Source organism: Pleurodeles waltl, chromosome 8 (genome assembly GCF_031143425.1).
Source record: "Pleurodeles waltl isolate 20211129_DDA chromosome 8, aPleWal1.hap1.20221129, whole genome shotgun sequence".
Lineage (NCBI taxonomy): Eukaryota > Metazoa > Chordata > Amphibia > Caudata > Salamandridae > Pleurodeles > Pleurodeles waltl.
In genome coordinates this window covers 32,060,055-32,079,183 of record NC_090447.1, presented here as the reverse complement: position 1 = coordinate 32,079,183, position 19,129 = coordinate 32,060,055, and positions in this window count along the sequence as shown.

Genomic DNA, 19,129 nt, shown 5'->3' with positions numbered 1-19,129 from the left:
TCACAAATATCCTGTGGCGGACGGAGATCTTGCAGCAATGCCCTCCTCATACCATTGTGGTTAAATCTGCCCCTCTCCCCCAGGGATTACAACTCTATTTCTGAAATGAAAGGTATTGTCTTCCTTTAAACAACTTGCAAATGTCATTGATTTTGAAAAAATTATCAAAATGGGTTTGTGGTGAATGTTTCGCCTCCACCAGGGGTTTCTTCCTCAGAATCACATACAACTTGGTTAGCCATATTTATCCACTTATCCTTGGTTTATTTATGGCAAACCACAATTTATCCAGTTAATTTTGATTTATCCCATAATCCATGGTTTACTCATGGTTATTCATGGTGTGTGTCCATATCCTTGATCCATTCAGTTATCTAAGGTTTATCTAATTATGCATAGTTATCAAAGGATCATCCTCTTATTCATGGTTTTATACATGACTATCCATTGTACATTCTGTTATCTTGGGTTTATGTGTGTGGTTCATCCAAGGTTTACCCAGTTATTCATAGGCTAGCTAAATATTTAGGTTTAGTTATGGTTTCTCCACTTGTCCATGATTATCTGTTGTTAATCATGTTATCCATGGTTTATGTCTGCAGTTTAGCCCTGGTTTATTCAGTCATCTATGGTTTATATAGTAATCCATATTTAACCATGGTTAATTGTTCTATCTATGTTTATGTTTGTGGTTTACCCATGATTTAGCCAGTTATATATCATTATGAAGTTAACTATGGCTATCCAGTTATTCTAGTTTAATACAGTTATCCATGGTTCATCCACGGTTATCAATGGCATAACCAGTTGCTTATGGTTTATATGTGTCATTTATCTGTTTTAACCAGATCTGTGGTTATTCACAAAGGTAAGTTACACGTGTGAGTAATTTAGATGTGTAAATTTACTCCTTCACATTTGAGAAACATTACTAAGTTTGACTATTCAGAAAATCCTAGTGTTACTGCAAAATGTAGACTTACGAAAGGAAGTAAAACTAACTTAGAAGTGTAAGTTACTGCTAAAAACAACAGTAGTAATCTAGCACCACACATGGTCAACCCCAGGTAGTGCAACACCCTGCCATAGAAAATGGTGGAGGCATGTAATTAACTATAATCCAAATAGGAAATAATTCAATTTAAGCAGTTAAAGTAAAAATACATATTTTTTAATGGTGTTCAAAAATACAAAAATAGTATACATTTTCTAATTTAATTATAAAGTAATTCAAAAACATTTTTTGCATTTACAAATTAATATAATAATGAATTGTATCTAAATATGAGTACAGTACTTTTAAGAATTCTGTATGTACACTTTAGCAACTGTTTATGCATAATAAAAATATTTTTACTTTAAATGGGAACTTATTTTTCAATTTAACTTTGAGAAAAAATGTTTTATTGTAATTTAACCTATGTTTAATAATATATTGCAGTAACATTTTATTTTTTTAGATCTACATTTAAAATATCTATATAAATATAAATTACATTACTATTTCACATTAAAAAAAAAGTACCACCTTTTTCCAAGTTGAAAAAATGTTTGTACTTCTCCCTATACTCTACCATGCAAATTAAAGGGTAGATTCTCCCTCCATATCTTTCCAGTATACTATATTCTTCAACTGCTAATTTATTAACTGTCCCAATAACCAGAACAGTTACTTATGAGGACAGATCTTTGACTTTTGCAACAGCCAAATTATGTAAATTACTGCCCTTTAAACTTCCTCAAAAACATTTTGTGTTGTGTGAAAACATTTTAATATCTAGTTCTCTGTGATCTCTTGGCTCATTTCTAAAGTGGAGTTTGAGGGTTAAGTATGGTTCATTCCTTACATAGTGCCAAGTAGCTCTGCGTATGAGTGCATACCATAGCTGTTATCAATGATTTATCTACTTATGTATGACTATTGAGTTATCCATGGTTTATCTGATTATCCACAGAAAACCCAGCTATCCATGGTTTATCTGATTGCACACAGTCAATCCAGTTATCCTTGCTTTATACAGTTATGGGCCCGATATAAAGTTATCCATGCTTTACCCTGTTATCCATGGTTTATGATCTCTGGTTTGTCAGTGTTATCCAGTCATTATTGGTTTAACCAGTTACTCCCCATTTATACAAGATTATCCTTGCCGTATCTCATTGCCCTTGGTGTATGAGCCATGGTTTGTCAGTGTTATCCAGTTATCTATGGTTTATCCAGTTATTTGCTCTGTATACAAATCTATCCATGCTTTATTCTGTTATCCTTGGTTTGTGATCTGTGGTTTGTCAATGTTATCCAGTTATCTATGGGTTATCCAGTTATTTGCTCTATATACATGACTATCTGTGCTTTATTCTGTTATTCTTGGTTTGTGATCTCTGGGTTGTCAGTGTTATCCAGTTATCTATGGTTATCCTGTTATTTGCTTTATATACATGACTATCCGAGCTTTATTCTGTTATCCTTGGTTTGTGATCTCTGGTTTTTCATTGTTATCCAGTTATCCCTGGTTTACCCAGCTATTTCTCATCTATAGAAGATTATCCTTGTTTAACCCTGTTGTCAGTGGTTTATGATCTGTGGTCTGTCAGTGTTATCCGGTTATCCATGGTCTACAGACTTATTTCTCATCTATAGAAGATTATCCTTGTCTTACCCTGTTGTCAGTGGGTTATGATCTGTAGTTTGTCAATGTTATCCAGTTATCTATGGTTTATCCAGTTATTTGCTCTATATACATGACTATCCATGCTTTATTCTGTTATCCTTGGTTTGTGATCTGTGGTCTGTCAGTGTTATCCAGTTACCAATGGTTTACCCAGTTCTTTGCTCTATATACATGACTTTCTGTGCTTTATTCTGTTATCCTTGGTTTGTGATCTGTGGTTTGTCAGAGTTATCCATGGTTTATCTGGTTATTTGACATATATACAAGTCTATCCATGCTTTATTCTGTTATCCTTGGTTTGTGATCTCTGGTTTGTCAGTGTTATCCATTTATCTTGGTTTATCCAGTTATTTGCTCTATATACATGACTATCAGTGCTTTCTTCTGTTATCCTTGGTTTTTGATCTCTGGTTTGTCAGTGTTATCCAGTTATCCATGGTTTATCCAGTTATTTCTAATCTATAAAATATTATTCTTGTCTTATCATGTTGTCAGTGGTTTATGATCTGTGGTTTGTCAGTGTTATCCGGTTATCCATGGTCTACCCAGTTATTTCTCATCTATAGAAGATTATCCTTGTCTTATCCTGTTGTCAGTGGTTTATGATCTGTGGTTTGTAAGTGTTATCCGGTTATGCATGGTCTACCCAGTTATTTCTCATTTATAGAAGATTATCCTTGTGTTATCCTGTTGTCAGTGGTTTGTGATCTGTGGTTTGTCAGTGTTATCCAGTTATCTGCGGTTTATCCAGTCATTTACTCTATATGCATGACTATCCATGCTTTATTTTTTTATTCTTGGTTTGTGATCTGTGGTTGGTCAGTGTTATCCAATTATCTATGGTTTACCCAGTTATTTGCTCTATATACATGAATATCTGTGCTTTATTCTGTTAACCTTGGTTTGTGATCTGTGGTTTGTCAGTGTTATTCATGGCTTATCTGGTTATTTGCCGTATATATAAGACTATCCGTGCTTTATTCTGTTATCCTTGGTTTGTGATCTCTGGTTTGTCAGTGTTATCCAGTTATCCATCGTTTACCCAGTTATGTGCTTTATATTCATGACTATGGGGGTCATTCCAACCCTGGCAGTCAGTGATAAAGCGGCGGCCAACCCGCCAACAGGCAGGCGGTCCAAAAAATGGAATTCTGACCCTGGCGGGAACCGCCAACACAGCCCGCCACTTTAACACTCCGACCGCCACGGCGGGAAAAACAAACAGCGCGGCGGTCACCGCAAACAGGCAGGGGGCAGACAATGTACCGCCCACCCTATCACAACTCACCAATTCGCCACCTTTTCCGGGGCGGGAGTCCCGCAGATAAAAACACGGCGGAAACAGACTACGAACGGGAAAACGCTCACCTCTATACACTCCACGAGGAAGGAGGACAGCATGGAACCCGAATTAAACATCCTACCAGCTATTGTCTACCTGCTCATCTACCAGGAGTACGAACGCCGGCACGGACGACAACGGTGAGTACTGCACCTACGACACAGGGGAGGGGGGAGGAGGAAAGGTTACGGGCACACACATACGCGATACACCCACCCCCCCACCCCAAATACCTACACACCAATGCAGAGCAACAAGTCAGAGTGACACCCCCCAAACCCCACGGAATAATGCAAAGACAAAATTAAAATGATCTTAAAAATTTAAGTATATTATAGCTCAATTGAAGTTATGGGAAATATGCAATATGAAATATACATATTAAAGAATGAACATAGTGAAAAATATACATAGGCAATAAGTCCTGCACATTTTGGCAAAGTTCAATAGTCTGTGGGCCAATGTGCACAAACACATGGGCAAAGCCCACACACGAGACCAGACACCATTGGAGAGAACACTGCTGGGGCATCAGATGATAAAACTACAGGCACCTCAGGGGGAAGGGAAGGGGGGGCACCTCAGCCACATGAGTCCACGACGCCAGATCCACGAGGGGCCTCCATGCCCACTGTACCATCCTGGGGAGTGCAAAGCCACAGTCTCTCAAGTCTCTACAGTGGGTGGGTTGCCCACTGTTCCATTCTGGGGAGTGCAAAGCCACAGTCTCTCAAGTCTCTACAGTGGGTGGGTTGCCCACTGTTCCATCCTGGGGAGTGCAAAGCCACAGTCTCTCAAGTCTCTACAGTGGGTGGGTTGCCCACTGTTCCATCCTGGGGAGTGCAAAGCCACAGTCTCTCAAGTCTCTACAGTGGGTGGGTTGCCCACTGTTCCATTCTGGGGAGTGCAAAGCCACAGTCCATCAGATGGATTACCGACTCCACTGGTAATGGAGGAGGCATGGTGGCCACAGTGCTTCGTGAAGCCCTGCTCGACACAGAACCGGCACTGCCAATGGGCCAGCGGTGCTTGAGACGGCGGTGCCCAGCGGAGCGGTGCTTGACAGGAAGGGCCCAGCGGAGCGGTGCTTGAGATGAAGGGCCCAGCGGAGCGGTGCTTGACAGGAAGGGCCCAGCGGAGCGGTGCTTGAGACGGCGGTGCCCAGCGGAGCGGTGCTTGAGATGAAGGGCCCAGCGGAGCGGTGCTTGACAGGAAGGGCCCAGCGGAGAGGTGCTTGAGACGGCGGTGCCCAGCGGAGCGGTGCTTGAGATGAAGGGCCCAGCGGAGCGGTGCTTGACAGGAAGGGCCCAGCGGAGTGGTGCTTGACAGGAAGGGCCCAGCGGAGCGGTGCTTGAGATGGCGGTGCCCAGCGGAGCGGTGCTTGAGATGAAGGGCCCAGCGGAGCGGTGCTTGAGACGGCGGTGCCCAGCGGAGCGGTGCTTGACAGGAAGGGTCCAGCGGAGCGGTGCTTGACAGGAAGGGTCCAGCGGAGCGTGCTTGACAGGAAGGGCCCAGCGGAGCGGTGCTTGACAGGAAGGGCCCAGCGGAGCGGTGCTTGAGACGGCGGTGCCCAGCGGAGCGGTGCTTGACAGGAAGGGCCCAGCGGAACGGTGCTTGAGACGACGGTGCCCAGCGGAGCGGTGCTTGAGATGAAGGGCCCAGCGGAGCGGTGCTTGACAGGAAGGGCCCAGCGGAGCGGTGCTTGAGACGGCGGTGCCCAGCGGAGCGGTGCTTGAGATGAAGGGCCCAGCAGAGCGGTGCTTGAGACGGCGGTGCCCAGCGGAGCGGTGCTTGACAGGAAGGGCCCAGCGGAGCGGTGCTTGACAGGAAGGGCCCAGCGGAGCGGTGCTTGAGACGGCGGTGCCCAGCGTAGCGGTGCTTGACAGGAAGGGCCCAGTGGAGCGGTGCTTGACAGGAAGGGCCCAGCAGAGCGGTGCTTGACAGGAAGGGCCCAGCGGAGCGGTGCTTGAGACGGCGGTGCCCAGCGGAGAGGTGCTTGAGATGAAGGGCCCAGCAGAGCGGTGCTTGACAGGAAGGGCCCAGCGGAGCGGTGCTTGAGACGGCGGTGCCCAGCGGAGCGGTGCTTGAGATGAAGGGCCCAGCGGAGCGGTGCTTGAGACGGCGGTGCCCAGCGGAGCGGTGCTTGACAGGAAGGGCCCAGCGGAGAGGTGCTTGAGACGGTGGTGCCCAGCGGAGCGGTGCTTGAGATGAAGGGCCCAGCGGAGCGGTGCTTGAGACGGCGGTGCCCAATGGAGCGGTGCTTGACAGGAAGGGCCCAGCGGAGCAGTGCTTGACAGGAAGGGCCCAGCGGAGCGGTGCTTGAGACGGCGGTCCCTGTTCAGCGGTGCTTGTCACGGCGACCCCTGTTCAGCGGTGCTTGTCTTGGCGGGGCCCTGTTCAGCGGTGCTTGTCTTGGCTGGGCCCTGTTCAGCGGTGCTTCTCACAGCGGCCCCTGTTCAGCGGTGCTTGTCTTGGCGGGGCCCTGTTCAGCGGTGCTTGTCACGGCGGCCCCTGTTCAGCGGTGCTTGTCTTGGCGGGGCCCTGTTCAGCGGTGCTTGTCTTGGCGGGGCCCTGTTCAGCGGTGCTTCTCACAGCGGCCCCTGTTCAGCGGTGCTTCTCACAGCGGCCCCTGTTCAGCGGTGCTTGTCTTGGCGGGGCCCTGTTCAGCAGTGCTTCTCACAGCGGCCCCTTTTCAGCGGTGCTTGTCTTGGCGGGGCCCTGTTCAGCGGTGCTTGTCTTGGCGGGGCCCTGTTCAGCGGTGCTTGTCACGGCGGTCCCTGTTCAGCGGTGCTTGTCTTGGCGGGGCCCTGTTCAGCGGTGCTTGTCACGGCGGTCCCTGTTCAGCGGTGCTTGTCCTGTGTTTCTAGGGAACCAGACATGGCCAATACTTCCCGCTCAGTCGCCATCCGACCTTTCGGTTGCGGGGCCCTCCTGTGATGGAGTCCTGGGCCCGTGGGTGTCGTCCGTCACACCCGGAATGGGGCTGGTGGGGCCCTCCTGGTCAGCTCGCCTGCTGCCTGACTTGTCCGCCCTGCTGCCCTTGCCCTCCTTCGCTGAAGCTCTGTGGCCCTTGCCTCCCTTTGTTGATGTAGCAGGTGACGGGGCAAGGCTACTGTCCTTGGTGGCAGCCGTCTCAGGCTTGTCGCGCCAGCCCTTCGTTTTTTTGGTCCTCTTCCCAGGGGGTGGGCTGGCTGTCCCCTTGCTGCTGGCCATTGTTCCTGCCCTAGGAGCTGGTGGACTCCAATAGCCCTGAACTATGGTCCTAGTAGATACAGGGCTGGTGGTGGCTGAGGTGCTCTTTGGACTCTTACCAGACGGAGGGGGTGGGTCAGTTGTTGGAAAGAGGTCAAGGTTGGAAAGGAAAAGCAATTTTGAAAGACAGGGACGGGTAGGTGTAGTGGATATGGGTGTGGAGGAAGAGGATGTGGTTGTAGGAGAGTCAAGTGTGCTGTCTTTGGGTGCAGGTGCTTGTGACAGAGGCTGTTGTGAGGTGGATGGCTGTTGGGTGGGTGGCTGCCTGCGTTTGTGTGGTTTGGAAGAGGGGGTGACAGACACACTGGGAGAGGACACAGGGGACGTGTAAATGGCAGTGGGGGTGGTGACTGCACGTGTGCGGACTGTACTGGAGGGTGTGCTGGTGATGGAAGTACTGGCTGATGGTGGTGTGCATGCAGGTGTGAGTGGAGACGTACTTCGCCTTCCGACCCACCCAATTTTCCCATGACCGAACAAAAGTGGGTTATCTCATCAGTGCCTTATCCGGTCCTGCCTTGGCCTGGGCAACCCTGATGGTATCATCCAACGACCCGGTATTGTCGGACTATCCCGCCTTCGTGAACCGCTTCAAGCAAATGTTTAATCGTCCGGGATTGGAGGCCCCAGCAGAAGAAGCCTTATGCGACATCCAACAAGGCTCACAAGATGTCCTTCAATACATAACACGCTTTCGTCAGCTAGCGGCAGAGACCACCTGGGTGGAACGTACTTTGGTGACTTTGTTTCGTAGAGGACTCAAAGAAGAAATAAAAGATGAATCAGTACATTCCACCAGAGTGGAAGATCTTCGTGGCCTGATGGATCAAGCCCTTTCCATCAAGTATCGCCTTCAGGAACGGAGATCGGAGAAGAGAAGGAGTAGAGGGTCTTTCCAACCAAGCACTTCACGAGTTTATCCGCATCGTTCTGAGGAAGCTCGCCCCCCTGCTAGAGACATCGAAGGAGAACCCATGCAGGTGGATACTACTCGAGGCCCTCTCTCCGCTAGCGAGCGGGAAGACAGACGAAAGAAAGGGTTGTGTCTGTACTGCGGTTCTGCCGGCCACATGCTTCGTACCTGTCCATCAAGGCCATCGGGAAACGCCACTTCCCGTCCTCTGTAAGAAGGGAGGGGACAGGATTAGCAGCTATACCTTCCATCAGTTCCTTTAATGACAATACAACATCCTTGTTTATAGTACCAGTCATGTTACAATTTCCTGACGGCCGTCAGGAAAAGACTATGGCACTACTAGATTGTGGAGCTAGTGGTATTTATATGGCTAAGAAGTGGGCCACTACTCAACACGTACCTACACAACCTAAGGAAATTCCTGAACAAGTACACACAGTGGACGGATCCTTGATATCCTCGGGTCCAGTTGATACAACTACCCTGATGCTGAGTTTACAGATCGGTAACCATCAAGAACACATCTCTTTTGATCTCATAACATCCCCCAACCATACCATTATTCTTGGAATTCCGTGGTTCATTAGACATAATCCATATGTAAACTGGGCAACCCGGACGGTCTCCTTGTCTTCACAGTTTTGTCACGAGCACTGTTATGCTTCTGACAAGTATTGGTCACCTAAGAGATCAATAATCACGGAAAGTACTACCGGTTCTACCATTAATACAGTCCAAGGAGTCCCTGAACACTATTTGGAGTTTCAAGATGTATTCCAAAAACCCTCCAGACCTGTATTACCTCCACATCGAGATTACGATTGTGCTATTCCCTTGGAACCTGGCACTATCGTTCCTTTTGGAAGGATGTATTCCCTTACGGAACCTGAAAAGGAAGTACTAAAGGAGTATTTGGAAGAAAATATACAAAGTGGTCTTATTGTTCCATTGTCTTCTCCGGCCGGGGCTCCTCTCTTTTTCGTACCCAAGAAGACAAAGGATCTTCGCCCTTGCCTGGATTTTCGAGGCCTGAATAAAATCACCATTAAAGATCGTTATCCTTTGCCTCTCATCAGGGATATTCTAGAGGCAGTCAGAGGAGCTCAACGGTTTACCAAACTAGATCTACGGGGAGCCTACCACCTTTTACGCATTAAAGAAGGATATGAGTGGAAAACAGCCTTTAGGACTCCATTTGGTCACTTTGAATACAAGGTAATGCCTTTTGGTCTCACTAATGCCCCCGCAATCTTCCAGAGATTTATGGACTCAGTGTTTTCTGATCTTTTGAACCAGACAGTTGTAATCTACCTAGATGATATTCTTATTTATTCTAGAAATCCCGAACTCCATTCTTCCCATGTGAAACAAGTCCTTCAAAGACTCCAGGCTCATCAACTATTTTGCAAACCAGAAAAGTGTGAGTTTGACAAGACGGAAGTCAAATATTTAGGTTATCATTTAAGTCCCACTGGCGTAGCTATGGATCCAGAAAAGGTACAAGCTATTCTAGATTGGCCTTCTCCATCCTCTATTAAGGAAACACAATGTTTTCTAGGACTAGCGAACTTCTATCGGCAATTCATCTTAGACTTTGCAAAACAAACTAGCCATATAACTCACACTTTAAAGAAGGAAAATTTAACTAAAGGATTTGTCTGGACTAAAGCGGCCGAAACAGCCTTTCAAGAATTAAAGAAGGCATTCACTCAAGCTCCCATCTTAAGACATCCAGATACCAACAAACAATTTGTCGTTACCGATGCTTCAGAAAAAGCCATTGGAGCCGTCCTACTCCAACAACAAGAGGATGATGGTCTAGAACATCCTGTTTTCTATTTGTCTCATATACTCTCTATTGCAGAACAACATTACTCAGTACTGGAAAGAGAATTATTGGCTCTGAAGACAGCTTGTATAGAATGGAGACAGTTTCTGATGGGTTCCAAGGAGCCTTTTGAAGTGAGAACAGACCACCGTAACTTACAATGTTTACGAAATTTCGTATGCCAGAATAGTCGTCAAGCTCGTTGGGCCTTCTTCTTCAGCCAGTATGATTTCTACATTACTTATATTCCTGGCTCCCAAAACATTCTGGCTGATGCTCTGTCTCGTCGTTATCCAGATTGTACTCCTGCCCCATCTCAACATCTACTGGAACCTAATAAGATCATTGGGGTAGCTCAGTCTTTTCTGGAGGAGGTACAACTGGAATACTCCAATCTATCTGATGACGAAGTAGAGAAATTAAGGCCTCTATTACATAAAAGACAAGGATACTATTATTATCAAGACCTGTTATTCCTCCCTACTAACAGAGTTCGAGAAAAGGCATTACAAATGTGTCATGATTCACCGGTTGCTGGTCATAGAGGCATCAAGGCCACACAAGAACTTCTTTCACGATTTTTCTGGTGGCCTACCTGGAAACTGGATATTGAAAGATACGTTCAGGCTTGTCCCACATGCGCTCAAGTCAAGATTCCCCGTACCAGACCTGCAGGATTACTCCAGCCCTTGCCTGTTCCGCCAACTCCATGGCACACTATTTCTACTGATTTTATGTGTTCGCTACCACCTTCAGCAGGAAACCGGGTAATCATGGTCACTGTGGATTCCCTTTCAAAGATGGCTCACTTCACTGCCCTGAAAAAACTACCTACATCCCAAGAACTAAGTCAAATATTCATCGACAATATCTTCCGTCTTCATGGACTTCCACATACCATCATATCTGATAGAGGACCCCAGTACATTTCCAGGTTTTGGAGATATTTTTGTAAAACACTTAGGCCCTCATTACGACCCTGGCGGGCGGCGGAGGCCGCCCGCCAGGATTCCGCCCTCCATAATACCGCTCCGCGGTCAGAAGACCGCGGAGGGTATTATGAGTTTTTCCCTGGGCTGGCGGGCGGTCTCCAAAAGACCGCCCGCCAGCCCAGGGAAAAACTCCCTTCCCACGAGGATGCCGGCTCGTAATCGAGCCGGTGGAGTGGGAAGGTGCGACGGGTGCTACTGCACCCGTCGCGTATTTCACTGTCTGCAAGGCAGACAGTGAAATACATTTTGGGGCCCTCTTACGGGGGCCCCTGCAGTGCCCATGCCGTTGGCATGGGCACTGCAGGGGCCCCCAGGAGCCCCGCGACTCCCCCTCCCGCCATCCGATTCCCGGCGGGAGAACCGCCAGGAACTGGATGGCGGGAGGGGGAGTCGGAATCCCCAAGCCGGCACAGCAAGCTGCGCCGGCTTGGAGGATTCCTTGGGGGCAGCGGGAAACCGGCGGGAGACCGCCGGTTTCCCTTCTCTGACCGCGGCTAAGCCGCCGCGGTCAGATTGCCCCGCGGGGCACCGCCGGCCTGTCGGCGGTGCTCCCGCGTGCCGCGGCCCTGGCGGTTACAAACCGCCAGGGTCGTAATGAGGGCCTTAATATCGATAGAGCCCTGTCATCGGGTTTCCATCCTCAGACCAATGGACAGACCGAACGTCTGAACCAAGGACTAGAGCAATACCTTCGCTGTTTTTGCAATTCTACCCAAAGCAACTGGAACACTTATCTCTCTCTTGCTGAATTCTCATACAATAATTCTGTCCATAGTGCCTCCAAGGTCACTCCTTTTTTCTGTTCCTATGGCTTTCATCCTACCTCTTTCCCTACTTCTTCTCGGTCTTCCTCTCCCCTGCCCGCTATCACTTATTTCTCCAAACGACTTTTACAAATCCATAGACTAATTCGATCCAATCTATTACGCACCAAGAGATATATGAAGAAAGTAGCAGACAAGAAATGGAGGACCACTCCGGACTTCCATCTACAAGATAAAGTTTGGCTTTCTTCTAAATTCTTACCCTCACGTCTTTCTCAGAACAAGTTCACACCTCGCTACTATGGGCCTTTCCGTATTCTCCAGTTGATTATTCCTGTCACTGTCCGTCTTCACTTGCCTCACACGTGGAAGATTCATCCTGTCTTTCATGTCTCTCAGCTCAAACCTTATGTGCCGGACCCTTACTCTTGTCAGTTTTCTTGTCCTCCTCCTGTCTTAGTGGATGATGTTCCTGAATATGAGGTTCAGGAAATTTGTGACTCTCGTCTTTTTCACAAACGTCTGCAGTACCTGATTCATTGGAAGGGTTATCCTCTCAGTGAATGTTCTTGGGAAGATGCATCTTCTGTTCACGCACCTCTTCTGATTCAGCGCTTTCACCGTTTATTTCCTTTCAAACCGGGGCCTTCGGGAGGGGGACCTACTGTCGCGCCGCACCGCGCGGCGCGAGCCGAGCGTTCGGCACAAGCCGGGCGTTCGGCTCGGGCCGCGCTTCGCGTCCTTAAGACGCGGCGCGCCCCGAGCCTTTCCTGCACCCTACGAGGCTCCAGATCGTACATGGGGCCTCGCTCTGCATTTCCTCTCTGCATTGATGGGGTCTCCTGACCCCTCTTACCTGTCCTTGCTCTTTCTTTTTCTTCTTTTTCTTTCTTTTTTCTTGGTTCTGTTGTTGCACTTTCCTTTATGTCTTTTCCCCCTTCCCAGGTTACCTTTCTCTTCCCAGCATTCCTCATTCCCTATTCTCTATGGTTTCTACTCCATTCTGTTCTATCTACCTTTCCCTACCTAAGATGGTGTCCTTTTTCTTCCTGTGGGGCACTTCCTGTTTTTTGGTATATAAGGGTGGGGTTTTCTTCCTTTCTTTGCGCTGCAACACTCTCTGTTCAGATGGTGTCTTCGCTCCTGATTTCCTAGCCTTTTGGTTCTGGAATTCGCCAATTCTGTGTTATTCGACTTCGGTTCTTTTTGATTCCTGTTCTTCTGTTCTTGTTTTCAGGAATTCTCCTGTTGGAGGTTTTTTCCCCTTTTGGAAGGTTTTTTTTCCCTCTGGTGCTATTTTCTGAAGGTCACGGTCTGTTCTTGGCGTTTCCATTGCCTACAGCACCGTGGCTACCAGAAAGAGTCGCCCCTTTTTGGGCCAAAGCCGAACGCTCAAGATCCACGCCACTAGATCTGCAGATTCCAGGCGCAAGCAGCACGTGAGTCGTGACAATGTGGTTGTGTTTTGTAAGGGTGTGTGTATTTTGACCGCGGCGGTGTGTACCGCCAATGGAATACCGCGGTTGAAAGACCGCCGCGTGGATTCGTCGGTCGGAATGGCATGGACGTATTTCTGTTGGCGTGACGGTGGAGGTTTGGTCATCGCCATTTTTTCTCTGACCTTTGGTGTGGCGGACTTTTGTGGATGTCGGGTTTTTGGCGGTTTTCAAGTTGCGGGTCAGAATGACCGTGGCGGTTTACCGCGGCCGCGGCGGCGTTATGGCGGTCTTCTGACCGGCGGTAAGCGCCTTTTACCGCCGAGGTCAGAATGACCCCCTATGTGTGCTTTATTCTGTTATCCTTGGTTTGTGATCCTTGGTTTTTCAGTGTTATCCGGTTATCCATGGTTTACACAGTTATTTCTCATCTATAGAAGATTATCCTTGTCTTATCCTGTAGTCAGTGGTCTGTGATCTGTGGTTTGTCAGTGTTATCCGGTTATTCATGGTCTACCCAGTTATTTCTCATCTATTGAAGAGTATCCTTGTCTTATCCTGTTGTCAGTGGTTTATGATCTGATGTTTGTCAGTGAAGTCCATGATTTTTCCATCTACCCATTGTTCGGCCATTGATTTGTTGTGTCTTTGACTGCACATTTGTCCAGGGAGGGCAGCAGGAGTATGGGTGAACCACAACATACATTGGAATTGCTTGTTTGCAAATTTCCATTTAATCAAATTTTTGCCATAGCCACGCAATGGAAAGTTGCTATTGAATCAAGACCGTGCATTAATATGTGGGACGGATGTGCTTAATTAAATGTACTGTGTTTTATTTTAATTTCTTATTTTAACAAAAAACGAACTAAGACAACTGTTAGTGATTTCTGTAACCACACAGGGCAGATGAGCAACATCTGTCTGTCACTTGCATGGTTGTAAGATGTTAAGAATTAATAGTGGAATCTGTTGTGTATTTCTTTAGTTCCTTTATAAGCAGATTACTATCTGAATACATGCTGCATTTTTTAATTTTACAAATCTGAACCTCAGGAGAGCACTTCTTCTTCAGACGGGTGTTCAGTGTTTGGAATGGTTTATCCAAAGCCAAAAAATAGAACGTATTTTGGACCCTATGACCAATAGTTTTTATTATCATTAATAATAGTGTCAGCCACAATTATACATTTAAGATGTGTATTTGTGCAAAATGTGAACTCAGAGAACAGAAAAATGCAACAGCAAGTGCACACCTCCCAGTGCACGCCTGTGGACATGTTTGTTCCATCATTTGTGTATCTAAGAAGTGGGCAGGCTGCAGGGAGAGGTCCACCCACAAAGTGTAGTATCTTTCAGTGATATGAGGTTAGATTCCACTACACACCCCATAACCAGTTTTCTGGCCAATGTTGCACCTTTTGCATCTACCGGAGAGGCCATCTAACTGAGACATGACCATTGCAACGTCAAATGCAGGGTGGTCCAGCTTAACTCCAAATAGTGCAAAACCAGGCATTTTGCCTCATGCTTTACAAGATGTGTACCAATCACATCCCTACTGCAATGGCATTCTTTCATTGTTCGCAGCCAATCAAAGGATGGTCATGTGCAAGCACCCTCCCACCTCACCAATTTGATATTGGGCTAATAGTTCCTCTGGCAACGTTCAACCTTTTGGAGGTCGACCATTTGCTGTTCAAGGGTTCTGCCTCTGAAACTCACTTCACTTTTTCCTCCACTGTAAACCAACTTCACAAAATCTTTGAATCAGCATCTCCATGTGCCCTGACATGCAGTTTTACTGATAAAACTATATAGTGACAAACGATAATGTGTGGAAATCAGGTTTCAGGAAATACTTACCATTTCCCCATCACCAAGTAAATGGTCTTGATTAGTTTTGGTCCCATTAAACGCTTTGTTTCCATGACACTTCAGAATTACAAAAAAATGTGCTTCATGTGTGCTTTCCTAACTGCTGATATATTTTTAAATATTCAGACAACTAATGTAATTTACAAGCATTTAAATGTTATCTTGTATTAGAAAAAACTGACACCCTAGAGCCTTTCTCTTGACACTCCCTGTACCTCAGTAAGATTGCCAGATAGTTCACGTTCCAAAATCCTCTAACTTTGCAGCCATAGAAAGAAGAGTGAGCGCTAAGCTCCAGGGTAAAGGAATAAGTGCCAATTTGTCAGAAGATATAGAATGACATTTGACCTCCATCTTTGAACGTACAGCAAATGTGAGATGGCATCTTGATTGTTCATTCACCTTCTGAACTCCAGCATGGTCATTTTGGGGGTGCTGCAGCATCCCTGCGCCCCTACTTCCAGCACCTATGAGTGAGGGGAGGCTCGGAAAGGGGACAAAGAACTCAGCTGCAGAGAAAGAAAACAGGACAGGACACAGCAGGTGGGTGGTGGCCCAGGTGGGCATGTTCGAGAACACCTCTAGGACTACAGGACTCATGTGTGTGCATGCCTTGCATACAATATGGCCCCCGAGATGACATGTGTCTTTGTTTATTTTTGCTTTTTGTTGAGTACTCACTATGCTAAAATAGGGCCTCGGAGAGCGGTGAGGGAACCGCCCTCTCGGGTGACTGTGAGAGGTGTCATGCAAAGGGTGCTGGGTGAATGCACATGGGTCACACCATATTACGGCATCGCACCACCCCATGCAGTGGGATCATTTTATACTGTACCTCAGAGCCCACCTCCATCTTGGTGCATCGCAACAAGCTTTTGGCGGCAGGACGGGCAGAGATTACCATTCGTAGGGTTGTCTCTGGGAGCAGGCAATGTGATGACTTGAAGAAGAGAGATTTGGATCACAGGTTAAGAAAGAAGGGAGATTTAGAGAAGAGAAAAGGTTTGGAGGTAGGCCTGGTCTGGGAGCACGCTGGGCAATCAAAGCAAAGCTTCAGAAGTAGAAGTGAGAGTACAACATGTCACAGGATGTACAGCCAGATAAATTGTAATTTTATTAATGGGACAGATAATTTGAAACTTATGGACGAGGGGTGGAGCCTGCCCACCAGACAAGTTGGCTGCTTAAACTGGGATCTTCGCGCACTGTCAGAACATTTTTTGCAGTAACTGAGTCTCCAGACACCTAAATCACTCCTACATAGCAGATATTTCCTGGCTAACTTGCTAGGTGAGAGGGGTGCGTCTTTTTGTTGCCGTCCTTGCCTGCTTTGACACCATGCATGTAAAAGTGTTTCATCTCCTCACAATGTTGGCCATTTTAGGCTTTCTTCATGCTCCATCATAGATTTTCCTTATCGTCCTAAGATGCGACCGCTTCTGTGCCAAGTAGTGTTCTGTCACTATTTTTTCACTTTTGATGAATTTCTCAACGGTTGTTTGCTTCAATTACTTTTTGTTTTCCAAGATTACTGCAGTCATACCTTAGCGCTTTGATACCACTGGTCATAGTGCGCTTTATAAATCCCAAAATACAAAAATACAAATACCTGAAGTATAATCTGCAGGTACTACTCCTAGTATTCTCAGGCGTTCCTGAGGCTTATGTATTTTCCTACTCCCTCATATATTACCAAACTGTACACTGCCTACTTTTACCAAAATGACTTTCTTAGACTGTTATCCATTTTTATAACTATATTGACTTTATGATATAACTTTATGATATGAGTTTATATTTGAGCCCCCTTTATCTCAGCATTTTGATATATGTACTCATTTTATATGGGGAGAATTTGGAAATTTAAAATAGTCTTCTCATTAGTAAGTACCTTCTAACCGGAAGCCAATTTTTCCATCCAGGGCAGATCATCTTTTAACGGCAGATCTCATGCCTTCCACTAGTCCTAAGATTTCCTCCTCGTCTTCTTCTTCTTTGAAGAACATTACTACTGCAGCTGCAAATAAGCGTGTCAAAGACAAAATCCACCCTCTCCTGTGAAATCACATTCACCTATTTTGCTAGAACTCTTGCTAGAAGATATCAAAGCTTTACCTTCATTTGTTGAAGAAAACAGCACTCACATATAAAAATCTATAGGACAAATGTTCCAATATGGAAGCAAAAGTTTCATCAATGGAACTAAGGATTAGAGACGTTCATGATGAAACTAATAAAATTGCAATTTTTGGGAAAGGATGTACTGCACTTATAGATACAAAAAGAGGTCTTAGAAAACAGACATATACAAAACAATCATATGTAGGGCCTTCATGAGGGAAATGAAGGCAATGACTCAATTTCTTTTTTCCCATTCTTTCTGCCCTACCTTGTGGCGTTACCACCATCCAGTGTGTTAAATATTCGAAGAGCTCACCGTCAGGACATCCTCCTCAAACAACTTCTTCAAGCAAACCGAGAGGCGTTTTCATTTTCTTTCAAGAATTTACTAATTTACTGAAGGTGCTCAACACCTCAAAGTCCAAAAAACAACTCTTTTGGTCAGTAAAGAGGATGTTGATCTTGCAGGATGTTTCCAGAGCAACAGCCTCTAGGAGGAAAGAATTTCTTGATCTTCGTCTGAAGCTTCATGCCTTGGGTGCTCGTTATGGTTTGATCAACCCATGCCTCTTCGAACTGACATATTGTGAATACACTACCACTTATGATAAACATGCAGATCTCAAAGAAATCGTAAGATATCATTCAGTTAGTAATATGGATACTCCTGCTCCCTCCATAGGCTGAAGAGTTATGATGAGTTCTGTATGAAATGGTACCTTCATTGCTTGTATTATTATCTAAGCACTCATTTTGAATTTTTGATTCTCTTGGACTTTATATTTGTAAATATATGCTAATTCACCTCTTTTATATTGTTCTACTAACTTGCCTCTTTTCTTTTTTTCAGGTTATCTGTTGTCTCCTGTATTAGCTTACATTGTTTAGTACCGCTCTGTCATTGACGCGTTCTGCTCCCTTGATGTGCCGCCTTCACCCTGTGTGGTCATCGACCCCACCCTTGTGCTCAGTTTTATAAGATATGTTCTTTCAGTCGTCATTTGTTTGAAATGTACTGTCTCCCTTATGTAGATTTAATTTCCCATTTCCTTCTTTTTTCCTACTTTATTTTCTCCCTTTCTTCTCTTTTTTCTCTTTAGCTCCCCATTACTATATCTTTACTTTTTTCCGCTCTCTTTTTTCTGTTTCTCAGTTCAGATATGTGTTTTGTAGTTGTTGAAGGCCTTATATGTTTACACTTTTACCTTCTGTAACATTCAGGGTTGTTTTAGGAATGTATCCACTTAGCCAGCCATAATCCAGATTTAGTTCTCCTTCAAAAACTCAACTATCAGAAACTAAGGATTTAAAGCTTAAATGTCGTTGGGTGAGCTCATTTTTTGTATCACCAATGTCTAATAAAAAATGTAGTAAATGTCATAAAAAAATAAATTGCACAATTATATCCCAAGACTCAGACACTGACGGCAGGTAGCTTGTTGTTAAATTACTTATCAACAATATTCCCTCAACTATCCTTGATGTTTATGGTCTCACTCAACTAGACTAAATGTTTTAGCTTGATATTGTTAAGAAATGTTTACAATATGATGATGTATTTTTAATTAACGAAGGTGACTGTAATCAAATTATGGACCCTTTTATTGACCGTCAATCTTGGGCTACATTCGAACCACATAAAAAGCATAGACAGTTTCATTCTACTATTTCACAAAGAACACTTGTGAATTCATGAAGACTCTGCAATCCTTCCCCAAGAGAGTATTCTTTTTTTCTGCCCCTCATGGATCTCTCGCTAGATTTGATCATATTTGTGCCAGTAAATCACAATCCCAGAAAATTATTATTACTCAATAACTCCCATCATGATTTTCAATCATGCTCCAGTCATTACTGACTTAGACTTGTTCCCAAATCAAGCAGGTAGGGATTTAATAGTTCTCTTCTACAGGAGCCAGCTTTCTTTT